General features: G+C 36.2%; 1 protein-coding gene across 3 annotated transcripts in view; it reads right to left on the bottom strand.

Moving 5' to 3' along the window:
• KIF13B (kinesin family member 13B) overlaps nucleotides 1–14446 on the bottom strand; it is a 278821-nt gene that overhangs the window by 19950 nt on the left and 244425 nt on the right. The window lies entirely within an intron of this gene.

Here is a 14446-nt window from a genome sequence, read left to right on the forward strand (position 1 = left end):
TTGCCAGCTGTATTTAAAATTTATTGATCCTAAACCCACCTAAAACCTAACTTCATTTACATTTTTCTCCAGACAAAAAAGCATAAGCATTGGCATCCCATCAAAAAAAAAGTCCATGTAGGGAGGCTGCTAGGTGACACAGTGAATAGAGCACCAGCCCTGGAGTCAGGAGGACTTGAGTTCAAATCCAGACTCAGACACTTGAAACACTTACTAGCCATGTGACGTTGGGCAAGTCACATAACCCCAACTGCCCTCCAAAAAAGCAAAAAAAAAAGTCCATGCAGCCAGGGATGAATATCTTTTACTGAATTTGGCGGGGGGAGAGGGGGGGGAGGCAAGACAATTAGGGTTAAGTGACCTGCCCAAGGTCACACAGATAGTAAGTGTGTCAAGTGTCTGAGGCTGGATTTGAACTCAGGTCCTCTTGACTCCAAGACCCGTGCTCTATTCACTGAACCACGTAGCTGCCCTAATGAATGTCTTTTATAACAGAAACCTGTTATTTCTTCTGTCAACAAGTAAGCAATTGTAACAGTTAGTGACCAACTTAGAACACCAGGGGCAGCTAGGTAGTACAGTGAACAAAGCATGGGAACTTGGAGCAGGAATATTCATCTTCCTAAATTCAAATCTGGTCTCTGACACTTACTAGCTGTGTGACCCTGGGCAAGTCACCTCACCCTGTTTGCCTCAGCTTCCTCATCTGTAAAATAATCTGGAGAAGGAAATGCAAACCACTTCAGTATCTTTGCCAAGAAAACCCCAAATGGCGTCATGAAGAGTCTGACACAACTGAAAAATGAATGTGGGCTCTGGATTTCAAGCAATGTAAGGGCAGCACGTAGTGTGTGGGCTAGTGTAATTTATTCTAGTGTTTGATATACAGAATTACCTTTTTTCTTTGAAAAGGTGATTTCTGATAGCTGCAATGGAAGGGAGGAGTTTCTGATTGTTTGAACCTTAAACCCCTTTCATATAATTACTTTTATTAAAAATGTATCTAAAGGATGATTTGAAAAAAGCTGATCTGGTAAGATAATGGAAGACAATATTATATTCACTGCACGCAGAAGGATCAGATATACATTCCTTCCTGGAGTTTCCATGAAGAATGAGTTAAATTGGGTTTACATAACGTACACAATGCTTTGTAATCTGAAATATGAAAAATAAAGCTTCAAAGTACATGTAAAAATGTATTATGTCAATTACTAAAATGTGACTGTTAGGCTCAAATCTCTTTATTATATTCTACATGCCTTACATATTTTCTTAATTGTCTGGGCAGGTTTTGTTAATTAGAGTACATTATTTTGTGGGTTAGTTATTAAACTTAAATCAAAAGGTCAAATACAACTTGTCAGCTGCCTTCTCTCCTTTGTAATCTCTCTACAATTCTGGACCAAAACCAGACAGCAATGAATTATGATATTGGAATGTTAAAACAAAGACAAGAGATTCCTCTAGAGGTAGTAAGCAGGGCCAAGAATATATACATCTCCAAGCACCATGGTGACAAAAATCATTTATCTAAAGAAATATGTGGTTCCAAAGAAGACTCCCCTTCTTCCCCAAAGAAGAAGAAATGGATACCAGAATACCATGATGAAACAAATTTTTTAAGTAATTTAGAAGAAATTGGAGGCAGCAAAATAGATTCTTCACCTGTTTGGGTTGAGAAAATAAAACCTCTCTGAGTGACTAAGGAAGAGGCCATTATACCTTAAGCTGTGTGACAGGTAAAAGATGAAATGATTGAGGAAACAAAGGTTTGAGTTTCCAAGTATGCTGATTTATTAAGCAGTGCATGCCAATTGCATAACAAATCGGGACCAGGCCTCCCCAGGTAGGTGCTGGATCCTGAATACACGGGGAGAGATTTTTATGCATTAAAAACAACTAATGAAATAAGATCAATTAATTTAAAAAAAACAGTTAACCAGGATACAAAATTAGGTAATCTGATTTCTGGAAGGAAGATGAAGGACTTTCTAAATTGGGAGGGGGAGAGTGAACAGGTGTAATTCCTTGAAATCAGAAACAGACATGTCACATTCCATCCCCACACCACAAGTGTCTGTATTCAATCAAAGGAACATGGGAATGATAACTGATTGACTAGAACAGGACCAGGTGTCAGATAAGACATATGGGCTGCTTGAGATGTATAATTGTGAGAAAACTCCTTGCATCAATCTTCAGATCTGACCAGGTTTCTGGTCAGCTTCAGCATAACCTAGGTTCTTAGTTAAGGGTCTCTAAGGATCAGGTGGAGGCGGTCCAGCCTTCCAGCCATGCAGGGCTAGATTCAAACAATGCAAAAAGGTTTTCTCATAACTTCCACAATTGAATAAAGCTTTCTCACAAGAGAGAAACTGGACTAGACCTATAATTAAATAGAAAGGGAACTGAGCTAGATCCAGAAGAGAATCACAAAATGGAGTCAGTGTGGTTCCCTCAATTTCTACACCTGTTGTGTTTATACAGAATCTGAAGCCTCAGATCAAGGAAGGGTTGCAACTCTCAACCTTTAATCTAAAGAGCAGGTCTGTAAGGAAGAAAGAGGGAGCACTTCCATATTACAGCGAGAACTACCACTGTGATAAGATGGGAGAGGAAATAATTATACAAACTTATACTTAATTGATAGAGATGGGACAGCCATCACACTCAGCTGCCACCACCTCAAGCTAAACTTAGTAAGGATGGGTGGGTGGAGGAATGATCAATGTTTCTAGTATAGCAATTTTATTTTTCACAAAAAAGGAAGCTGAAGAGAAAAGGCCAAAATCAGATCAGAAGAAAATTTGACAATGCTCCTTTTTTATGGCATAAATCAAACATGCCCATTAACTATTTACGGCACCAGATTAATCTGATAGGCCACTTGAAGCCCCTAACTTTGGAGTACATAAATAGCTCCGTCTGAAAACTAACTTCTAGATACATGAAAAAAGCTATTATGCCAAATTAATTCAATCTAACTAATTAGAGAGCAGGAAGTTCCTTCAATTATTTTATGTGCTGTCTGAGAAACATACTTGAATACGAGTGCAGATTTCATTAATTGCAGTTCATTATTTTCCAGATTAGTTACTAAACTTGTATCAGAAGGTCAAAGACAGCAATTTTGTCAGCTGCCACCTCCTTCAGTAGAGTGTCTCTGCATTTCTGGAGCTCAGACAGAAATTGATTACAAACAGAAGCAACAACAATCACACACACACACACACATCAGAGAAAGAGTGATTTTGTTAAGACAACAAAACTACACATGAGCCTTTATCTCTGCATTTCCAAAAAAAAATAAGGTCTTTCTTCCTTTTTTGAGTTATCAGAAAAAAGCTCTCAAAATGCTACTGTACACAAAAACATTTCCATTCATCTTTACAAATCCATTAGTTCTACAGAACTGCGGTATCACACCAAGAAAATAAGTTTGTGAATCTGAGAACCTGCTGATTCCAAAGTGCCAAGTTAACAAACATCAATCTCTTCATTGCAGCTTGAGGATGTCTAAGGGTATGGCAGAGGAAATTATATGTATTTTGTCTGCAAATGTCGGGGTTGCTCATCACACAATTTCAGGCTTCCTTCTGACTGAGCAGTGAAAACAGGAGATACCACTAGTGGGGAGGGAAGAACCCATTCTCTCACTTAAAAAGCTCCTAAGAATATAAAGATAATCCTAAATGGTTAAGATCTCAGAGGCAAGTGAGAAGAATGCCACTATTTTTTTTTCTAGGAGGAATACTCTGCTTTGTAAATTATTTTCCTTATTTCGAGTTTAAATTTTTCTTTGTTGATTTTCATCCCATCTCCCTTAGCTGGGGCATCTTTAAACAATTCATCTGTCCCTTTGGTGTTCACACCTCTTGTATAGTCAGTTTCCTTAGTCATTGTTTGGCAAAGTTATAAGTAGCTCCTTTAATCCATCCTCATAAATCATGTTTTGATGTTTTCTCCTCTGAAATCATTCCAATTTGTCAATGTATTTCCAGTACTGATATGTCCAATAGGAAATGCACAGTCTTAAGTATAGATATGATTCTGTCTCAGTTTGTTGGATGCTCTGACTTATTCAGGAGGATATTTTTGTTTAGATTTACCGAAAATGAACTATTATCAGAACAGAATGAGGAAATCATTTTAAATGGTTTCAACACACGTGGGCAGAAAGGGATAAAAAAGATGGAGAATTAACAGGTCCAAAGAAGGCAAGAGACAGCTGTTACATGTTACCTTGGTTGCAATGCCTCAAGCAACCCTCCCCACCAAAAGTATTTATCCTCTTCCCCTTAAATACTATTCCAAAACTTCTCTTTACTACTCAAATTCCCTTTTTCAGCAGATGCCCTTGCCTACTATTTAAATGAGAAAAGGAAGGTCATTTGTGAAATTTTTCTGTTTGTCCCCTATTCCTTACCTCAAAACCCCTCCTTATCTTCACTTGTCTTTGTTTTTGTCTGCAAGAAGGGGGTCCTTTCTTCTTAAAAAGGGTAACATTCTCTGGTGCCCTTAACCCCATCCCTTCCCATTCCATTGAAGAGTCTGGTCCATCGATTATCCCTCTACTCTCTTCATCTTCCTTGTATCTACTGTCTCTCTCTCCACTGACCATATAGAAGTATAGCATTTCAGAGCTGGTGGGGCAGCTAGGTGGCACAGTAAATAAAGCACCAGCCCTGGAGTCAGGAGGACCTGAGTTCAAATCCGGACTCAGACACTTGACACAGTTACTAGCCGTGTGATTCTGGGCAAGTCACTTAACCCCAAATGCCTTCCAAAAAAAAAAATTAGCAAAAAAAAATTTTTCAGAGCTGGATGGGACTTCTGTCTCTGCTTAGTTCAGAAAGGAACGTGCACAACAACAAAGCCTCCTCCTGAAGGCCACTGATGAGAAGGAATGCACTACCTGCGAAGGCATCCATCATACTGCTGGATAGTGCTAAAGATTAGAAATTCTTTCTGACATTTAGCCAAAGTTTACCTTTTTATGACATTCACACATGGCTCCATATCTTCCCTCTAGAGGACCAAAAAACCAAGAACCTAACCCCTTCTCATGACAACTATTCAAATATTTGGAGACATCATCCTGACCCCCTTAAACTTTCTACCGTCTAAGTATGAATTGGGATTATGGGATTATTCCTATTGTGGAAAAAAAATAAGTGTGACATAATCAACAGGCCTGCTCCTCCTCCAAATCACCCTATTTTTGTTGATAGCATCACCATCCCTCCCATCAGTCACCCAGATTTATAACATCAATGTTGTACTTGATTCTTCTTTCACTTCCTCAATCAAACTGTGTTTAACCAGTTGCTGAATCTTGTCAATCCTTCCTCCATAGATCTTGTATCTGCCCCCTTCTATGGTCAGCATACCACTAAAGATTTACTAACTAATTAATCTTCCTGTTTTCAGTCTCTCCCATCTCTAATTCCTTCTCTTGACGAAACAATCTTCCTAAGTCACAGATCTGACTGTTATTCCCTGATCAAAAATATTGGCTCTCTATTTCCTATACACATATACAACATATATTTTGCATTTAAGAAGAATTCCAAAATCTGGCTCCCACTTACCTTTTCTTGGTCACAAACTACACATTCCAACTAAACTGGATTACTATTACCCAAACTTAATATGCTATCCCCCACCTCCCTCAACAGCACAAATCTTAGACCAATACCTAGAATTCATTATGTCCTCATCTGTACCTCTCAAATGAATTTAATTAACATTTGTTAAGCACCTTTTGGATGTCATTCAATAACCACCCTGGATGCTAAGGACAAAAATGAAACAAACCATATCTTCAAAGAGATGACATACTATGGGGTTGGGGGGGGGGAAGGAGAACAACACAAGATGCACACAGATAAGTAACAAAATAAATACAATAAAGACTAAGTAATTTCTCGGGGCAGTGAGTACTAAGAATTTTGGGAGCAGGAAAAGTCTCTTGTAGGAGGTAGCAGTTAATCTGAGCCTTGAAGGAAGCCAGGAATACTAAGACGAAGTTACGGCTTGTGCAAAGACATGGAAGTGGGAGTAAGAATAAGTATAAAAAACCAGCAGCAAGTGAGTGATTTTGGCTGGAATGTAGTGTGAAGGGGAGTCATGTGATAGCAGACAAGAAACAATGATTAGCTCTAGGATGTGAAAATGTCAGGATGAGAAGTTTATCTTTTATCCTAAAGACACAAATGTCACTGAAGCTGGTTGAATAGCATAATAAGAGGTCAAAACTGTGTTGGGGGGACATAAATTTGGGATCTCTGAAGAAAGGATTAGAGAGGGAGAGACTGGATGTAAGAGACCAACTGAACTGAAGAAAACAGGGCTGACATAAGAGAAGTGGAGGGGGTATGAGTAACAAGATTTAACAATTGATTAGATAACGGGTCAATAAAAAAAGAGTGAAGAGGATGAACCATAATCAATGATTTCTTATAGTTCCTTTGACAGGATTTTGTTTAAAATTTCTGAGTTTGGGATGGCTAGGTGACACAGTGAATAGAGCACCAGCCCTGGAGTCAGGAGGACCTTAGTTCAAATACGGCCTCAGACACTTTACACTTACTAGCCATGTGACCTTGGACAAGTTACTTAACCTCAACTGCCTTGCCTTCTCCCCTCCAAAAAGCAAAAAATAAAATAAAATAAAATTCTGAGTTCATTAATGATACTGGACTACAGTTTTCTTTTTTGTATTTTATCTTTCACTAGTTTAGGTATTAGGACTATATTTGTCTCATAAAAGGATTCTGATAATATGCTTTCTTTCTTAATTTTTGAGAATAATTTGTGAAATAGGGTTACAAATTGTTCTTTAAAGATCTGACAGAATTTGCTTGGATTCATCAGGACCAGTTCCCCCCAACCACCCCTTTACATCCAGATCTATTTCCTTTGTTGAGATTGGATTACTTAAGATGTCTTTTTGGTCCTCTGATATTTTGGGTATTTTATATTTTGAATATTATATATTCCTCTATTTCTTTTGTGTTCTCAGTTTTGTTAGTAATATAAACTGCATAATATGTTGTATTTATTCTGATTTTGCTATTACTTCACATTGTTCACTTTCTATTTTATTCATTTGATTTTGTGCTCTTTTAAAAATCAAATTAGCTAAGGGTTTGTCTATTTTACTAGCTTTTCCAAAGAACCAGTTTTTAGCTTTATTTATCATTTCTATGAGGTTATTTTTGTTGTTGTTTCTACCTTATCTGTTTCCCCTCTAATTTTTAATTATTTCCTCTTTTGTGCTAATTTTGTGCTTATTTGTTGGCTTCCCAATTTTTAAAATGCACATTCATGGGGTGGTTAGGTGATTCAGTGAATAGAGCACTGGCCCTGGTGTCAGGAGGACCTGAATTCAAATATGACCTCAGACACTTAACACTTACTAGTCATGTGATCTTGGACAAGTAACAACTCCAATTGCCCTGCCTTCCCCCCTCCAAAATGAAAAAAATAAATGCACATTCCATTCATGAATCTTCTTTATTTTTTCTATTTTCTTAATGTATGTTTGTAAGGATATGATTTTTCCCTTGAGGACTGCTTTAGCTGCATCCTAGAAATTCTGATGTTATTTCATCATTATCATTTACATAGTTATTGTTTCTATGTTTTGTTTTCTGACCCATTCATTACATAAGATTTCATTGTTAAATCTGCATGCGGGCATCTTTGTTTGCAGTCCTTGAGCCAAATGCTACTTTTATTGCATTACGGTTTGTAAAGGATATATTAACTATTTATGTCTTTCTACATTTGTCTGCGATATCTCTGTGCCCTAATATATGGTAAGTTTTTGTAAAAGTTTCATGTGGTACTGAAAAATATATATTCTTCTGCTGTCCCAATTAGAATAGGCCTTAAGTCTTTTAACTCTAGTTTCTCTAGCAATTTGTTAAGTACCATATTTTTCCTTTTGTTTATCTTTATGTTGGATTTATCCAAAACTGAGAAAGAGATACTGAAGTCTCCTGTCATTGCGTTACTGTCTATGTCTTCTTGTAACTTATGCAATGTTTCCTTTTGGAATTCAGACACTAAGGCATTTGTTTATTACTAATACTGATTTACTGTTTAAGGTTCCTTTCATCTCTATATAGTTTTCTTGTTTATCCCTTTTCATTTTTTAAACATTTGCTTTTGCTTTGTTGGACAGCATGACTGCAGCTACTGTACCTTAGATTCATTTGCTGTATAGAATGATCAAACATTAGGGAAATAATCAACATAATAAATTATCTTAAAAACCAAAACATCCAGAACCACAAGATCATTTTAACAGATGCAGGAAAAGCCTCAGATTAAATATAACACTTTTATGGTAAAAATCCTACAACAGACAGGAATAGAAGGACATTTAAAAATATATCATAAAAAAGAATCTAAAACTGAAAGCAAGCAATAGGAAAATTATACTAGATTCTTTTCCACTAACTATAGGAGTAAAGCAAAGATGCCTACTCTCCCCATCATTACCTGATATAATTCTAGAAAAACTAACTCTAAGGAAGCAACAGGGAAGAAGAAAATCCCCACGTGCTCTAAATATTTATAGCTGCACTTTTTGTGGTGGCTAAGAATTGCAAACAAAGTAAAAGTCCATCAAATGAGCAACGGCTAAACAAATTGTGGTACGTAAATGTCATGGAATACTATTGTACTCTAAGAAATTATGTGTTTAGGGGCGGCTAGGTGGCGCGGTGAGTAAAGCACTGGCCCCAGAGTCAGGAGGACCCAAGTTTGGTTCCCGCCTCAGACACTTAATACCCAAACAACCGTGTAACCTTAACCCCAATTGCCCTCCAAAAGGCAAAAAAAAAAAAGAAATAATGTGTTTGGTGAATAAAGAGTCACATAAAATGATCTACATGAATTTGTACAGAGTAAAATAGAGTCAAGAGAATAATATATGTAGTTCTACAACAGTATAAAGAACAACACATCAAAAAATAAAAAATAAATGTAACAAAATAATAAAGACCAAGCAGGACTTGAATGGATATGAGAGGACATCTCCAATTCACTCACCCCTTCGAGGAGGTGGGAGGTGGGAGTAACAGACGTTACATAACACACTTGTTTTCAGATTTTTTTCCTATGTATTGATCAGTTTTGCTAATTTTTCTTTCCTCTCTTAAAAAAATACTGTTTGTTATATGGGATGGTTCTGGGAGGAGGGAGAGATATCTGGGATAATTATGATGTAAGACACAGAAGAAATCAATAAAAACTTAGAGGGTAAAGAGGTAATGATGATTCTTAGATTGAGGCAAGGGGTCAGGACCCTTGCCTCCCACACTTCTGGATCTTGGTTCTGGTCTTGGCCCAGTAGCCAGGTTGCTTTCTGGGGAAGGGCCAGGATAGAAGGCTGTGTTCCCCTGTGTTTCTGTGCTGTGTTGGTACTCTCTCTCTCCTCACTTTTCCTATATTATGCACAATTTCAAAAATGTTTTATATCCCTTCTTCCCGCCCCAGGAAAACTAAGTTCACTAAAGGCAAAGATTATTTCTTTTCTATCTTTTTATCCTCACCTCTTAGCAGATATTCTGGAATATGGTAGGCAATTAATGTTTTTGCTATTTTTCAAGTCCATTTCTATTTTCTGGTCTAACTGAACTTAAATATTGTCTAAGGTTTTTTCCAAGTAGTCATACAAAATTATATGGGTACTGTGATCATAGGTTTAAAGAAATTATATTAGAATTAAAAGGAAAATAGGGAAATTAAAAGCTGAATTAAAACTAACAATAATTCATAGGATATATGCATGCTTTGAAAGTATGGGTAAAATTAGTGAGCACTATGAACTAAGAGGTATTTTTTAAAAATTATATTTATTTCATAAAATATTTTCCAGTTACATATAAAATAAATTTTAACAATGATTCCTTACAATTTTGAGTTCCAAATTCTCTCCCTCCTTCTCCTCCTTGAGTAGGCAAGCAATTCGATATCGATTATAGATGTGAAGTCATTCAATGTATATTTCCATTTTAGCCATGTTGCAAAAGAACATACAAACAAAATAATAAAAATAAAGACAGCAAAGAAAAGTTATGCTTTAATTGGACTAGTAACTCTAAAAGACAAATTAGTTTTCGAATGAGATACTAGGCAGATGAATATGGAAGATATAGTACATCTGAATTTCAGAGAAGCATCTTGACATCTCCCACGGATGAGAAGGAAAAATATAGGCTAGTATGTACTGTATTATGAAAGAGACTGACTCAATTCCACAAACATTTAAGAACTGCCCATTATGTACAAAGAAACACAGGAATGCTAAGACAAAAAAAAATGAAATGACCTCTGTTCTCAAGGGGCTTACATTTTGGAAGGATAGATAAAATAGATACAAAACCAAGTAAATACAAAGAGCATGTACAAAGTTATAGTAATTTCAAGGGGGAGAGAGTAGGAATGAATAGGAGCTTGGGGTGGCAATATCAAGAAAGGAGGCAAACTACACATGACACTGGGACGTGTGCTTGGGGCCAGCTGGGGATTCTAAAGGTGTGAGAGAGAGGAAAGAGTATTTTATGATGATGATGATGCCGTTGGATGACTTTGTGGCTGGTTAAACATTCAGACGAAAACAATTAATAGCATCAAGCTGATGGACCATAGGATCCTCTGTTTTGGCCCAATGTCATTGAATATTTTAACAAAGATTTGTATGAAGACATAAGGAAGGGAGGAAAGGAACACCTTAGTAAACACCTACTATGTTTCAGGTACTGAGCGCTAAGTGCTTTACAAATATTATCTCATATGATCATAAAAGGCATTCTAATCAAGTAAGGTAGTACATAATTAATATTCTAAATAAGGTCTGCATTCAAAAATGTCAATATGATTGTAACTTAACAGGGATGAATATAAATCCTTCACTTAACTTAAAAGAGTAAAATTCAGAAGCATAAAATGATGGAAATCTGGTTTGAGAGCAATCCATATTTTTTTTAAATGGGTATTTTGATTACTGTAGTTTGAATCCATAGTTTTATAGTTACCTAAAAAAATTTAATACATCTTGGGCTATATTAATGGAAATACAGTTTCCAAATTAAAGAATCACATATTTAGAGCTAGAAAGACCCTCAGAGATTATCACAACAAAGTCAATTGTTTTCTAAATTAAGAAATAGTCCACAGAAGCTAAGCAACTTGCTCAAGGGCACACAGGTAACAAATGGTAGAGATTAAAAAAAAATTAATGTATTTAAGCACCTATTACAGTGCTAAGCACGGGGGATACAAAAGGAGGCAAAAGACAGCCCTCAAGAACTTCACAATCTAATGGGGAGACAACATGCAAATAAATACATAAAAATTATATTCACGATAAATAGGAAATAATTAACAGAGGGAAGGCACTAGAATTAAGAGGGATTGGGAAAGGTTTTCTGTAAAAGATGGGATTTTAGTTGAGACTTAAAGGAAGTCAGGATAATGAGGAGGAAGAGTTGAGGAGGGACAGAATTTGAACTCAGGTACTCTGACTCCAGGTACTCTTTCAATTCTAACACTCCTGGATGATCAGCCCACACCTGGCTCACTGTTTTACTTTAGGACCTCCATACTCTAAGAGGGCCATTGATAAATGAGAGATCATTCAGGATAGTGAGAAACCTTGCCCTGTATAGGACAAAGAGCTAAAAGAAGAGATATTGAACTTGGAGAAGAGATGACTTAGGGTAAACAAAAAAGCTACGTTCCAATATCACAATAGCTATCAAAATTTGACTAAGTTTCCCATAAAGCCTCATTGATATTTAGCACAGTGCCTGGAACATACATAGTAAATACTTAATTCTCGTTGCTTTGATTTGTGTAAGAAGAAAATGTGGGCTGTTACATACTGTGTATGAATCAACTTAATTCAATTCAATGAATATGTAACAAATGTCTATAATATATGAGCACAAGGACTGTAGTAATCCTCTAAAGCTCTCAAGGATGGAACTAGGACCAATGGGTAAAAGTTACCAGAAGGCAGATTTTAAGAATTTCTAGCAATCAGTGCTAGGTATTAATGGAATGGGTTGCTTTGAAAAGTAAAGAATCTTCCTTCATGGAATATGGAGGATACATGACCACATATCAAAAATGATGCAGAAAGTATTCCTCTTAGAGGACCTTCAGTCAAGTTGGGCTGAACTGCTTGTATACTTGTGATGGACTATACTGAATAGTAGAAAAGCAGAGAAACTGGAAGGCTGGGTTCTAAAGACAAGGATTTTAATGGAAATATTTCCTGCTTTTTACAAAGGGATGGGGGTGGGGCAGCAAAAAGTTATCTCAAGAAAACAACGGGAGGGTAATTCTGCTAGCATAGACTTAAGTCTGTTAGTTTAAGGGTTTCCATAATGACTTGCCTGAGATATACTCCTTTATCACATGACTATGAAAAAAGAAAGAGAGAGAGAGAAAGAGAAAGAGAGAGAGAGAGAGAAAGAGAGAGAGAGAGAGAGAGAGAGAGAGAGAGAGAGAGAGAAACCAGGATTTTAGACAACAAATTTAATTTCCACGTGAATCTAATTCTCTTCTAGTGAAGTTTGCTGTAGTCCAGTTTCACAGAACACCAGAAGCAGGCTGCATTTTGTTTTATTCCTATTACTGGAAATTGCATTAAATTTAAATAAAGAACTAAATTTTCACTGGCAAAGTAGAAAAGCAATAGGAAAACTAAGGACAAATATAATGAGTTTGGTTTTTATAATTCTTTTGGTATTAACAAAAAGGTCATAGATTTTTTAAAAAGAAACCCAAAACCAATATAGGCTCTACATATACATTCATATTGAACATATTTTCCCATTAGTCATGTTGTAAAGAAGAATTAGAACCAATGGGAGGAACCTCGAGAAAGAAGAAACAAAACAATACAACAATAGCAAAAAAAGAGCAAATAGTATGCTTCCATCTGCATTAAGACTCCAAAGTTCTTTCTCTGGATGTGGATAGAATGTATATGTAGGGCCTATGTCAAATTAAGCACTGTCTTGGGGAGGGGGAGAAAATTTAAAACCCAAAATCTTATGGAAGTGAATGTTGAAAACCAAAAATAATTAATAAAATATTAATAAATTAATAAAATAAAAAATTAATAAATTTTTAAAAACCCAAGTCCAAAAAGGTATTCCAATAATATGAGTAAAGGAGAACCTTCCATGGAATCCACATTTATACTGATTGTACATTTAGCCATTTCCCTCTTCTTCTAGATTATTACTAAAGATGCTTTAATAAAATGAGTTTTTCACATGATTTCCTGATCACCTTTGAAGTCAAATAAAAAGCTATTTTCTTTTTTCTTTTCATTTCTTTAGCTGTGTTTAAACCTAAGAAGTAAGGCTTATAGGAGCAGCTAGGTGACCCAATGTATAGAGTTCCAGGCATGGAGTTATGAAGATTTATCTTCCTGAGTTCAAATTTGGCCTCAGATAACTTACTAGCTTTGTGACCCTAGACAAGTCATCTGACCTTATTTGCCTCAGGTCCCTCATCTGTAAAATGAGCTGGAGAAGGAAATGGCAAACCATTCCAGGATCTTTGCCAAGAAAACCCCAAATGGGGTCACAAAGATTGGTCACAACTAAAAACAACTGAACAACAACAAAGGTTCATAAATGTTTACCCTTGTGAATGGAGTTTCTTTAAAATGCTTCTGTATAGCCTCTCCTTAAACTGTGCCTTGGGCAGGCAGGATGGGTAAATAACAAAGTTCTATCTTAATTCCTACATTTTTTATATAGTCTAGGGAATATCTAGTCATAGACTGCCAAAGTAGTAAAAATATAGATAATTCCTTCTAGGCAGCAAATGATTTGACTTGTTCCATCCTCAGGGTTCAACTAGATTAAGTTTACTATTTAAACTCTATTATTCAGATTTGATGATTTTTTAAAAAACGAGTCTATGACTTTCAACTTAGATTAGTCTACTTTGAAAAAAAAATAGTAGCTAAGCTGTACAGAAAAGGTTATGATAGGAAGTTCAGAGCCAACAGAGAAAACAGAAATTTGAGTTTTCACTTTCCCCTAGTGTATAAATCCTCTCCCATGTATTCACTGAATTACCAAAGACATGGTTTCAATTCAGCAATTTAAGTACTAAGGGTTTAGTACTGTTTAGGGTGTATATTCAACTACTTTAAAATATAGGGAATGTCTAGTTTTTCTATCCAATATGCCAGAAGATCCCTTGGTAGGAAATGATGAACAGGAAAAAAAAATCACAAATGAAACATCCTGATGGCTTAAAACAACACGTCTAAACCCATAAGCTAGTCCGATGCCCTGGAGAATGAATTATAATTACCAACAAGTTTTCTTTAAACTGGGAGCTCACCTGCAATTCTGCAACTCTAATATTTAGAGAATGTGAAGAAGGTGGTGTCAAA

Source organism: Petaurus breviceps, unplaced genomic scaffold (genome assembly GCF_028583685.1).
Source record: "Petaurus breviceps papuanus isolate PSGF00001 unplaced genomic scaffold, PetGlider_PUasm1.0 90919, whole genome shotgun sequence".
NCBI classification, from domain to species: domain Eukaryota; kingdom Metazoa; phylum Chordata; class Mammalia; order Diprotodontia; family Petauridae; genus Petaurus; species Petaurus breviceps.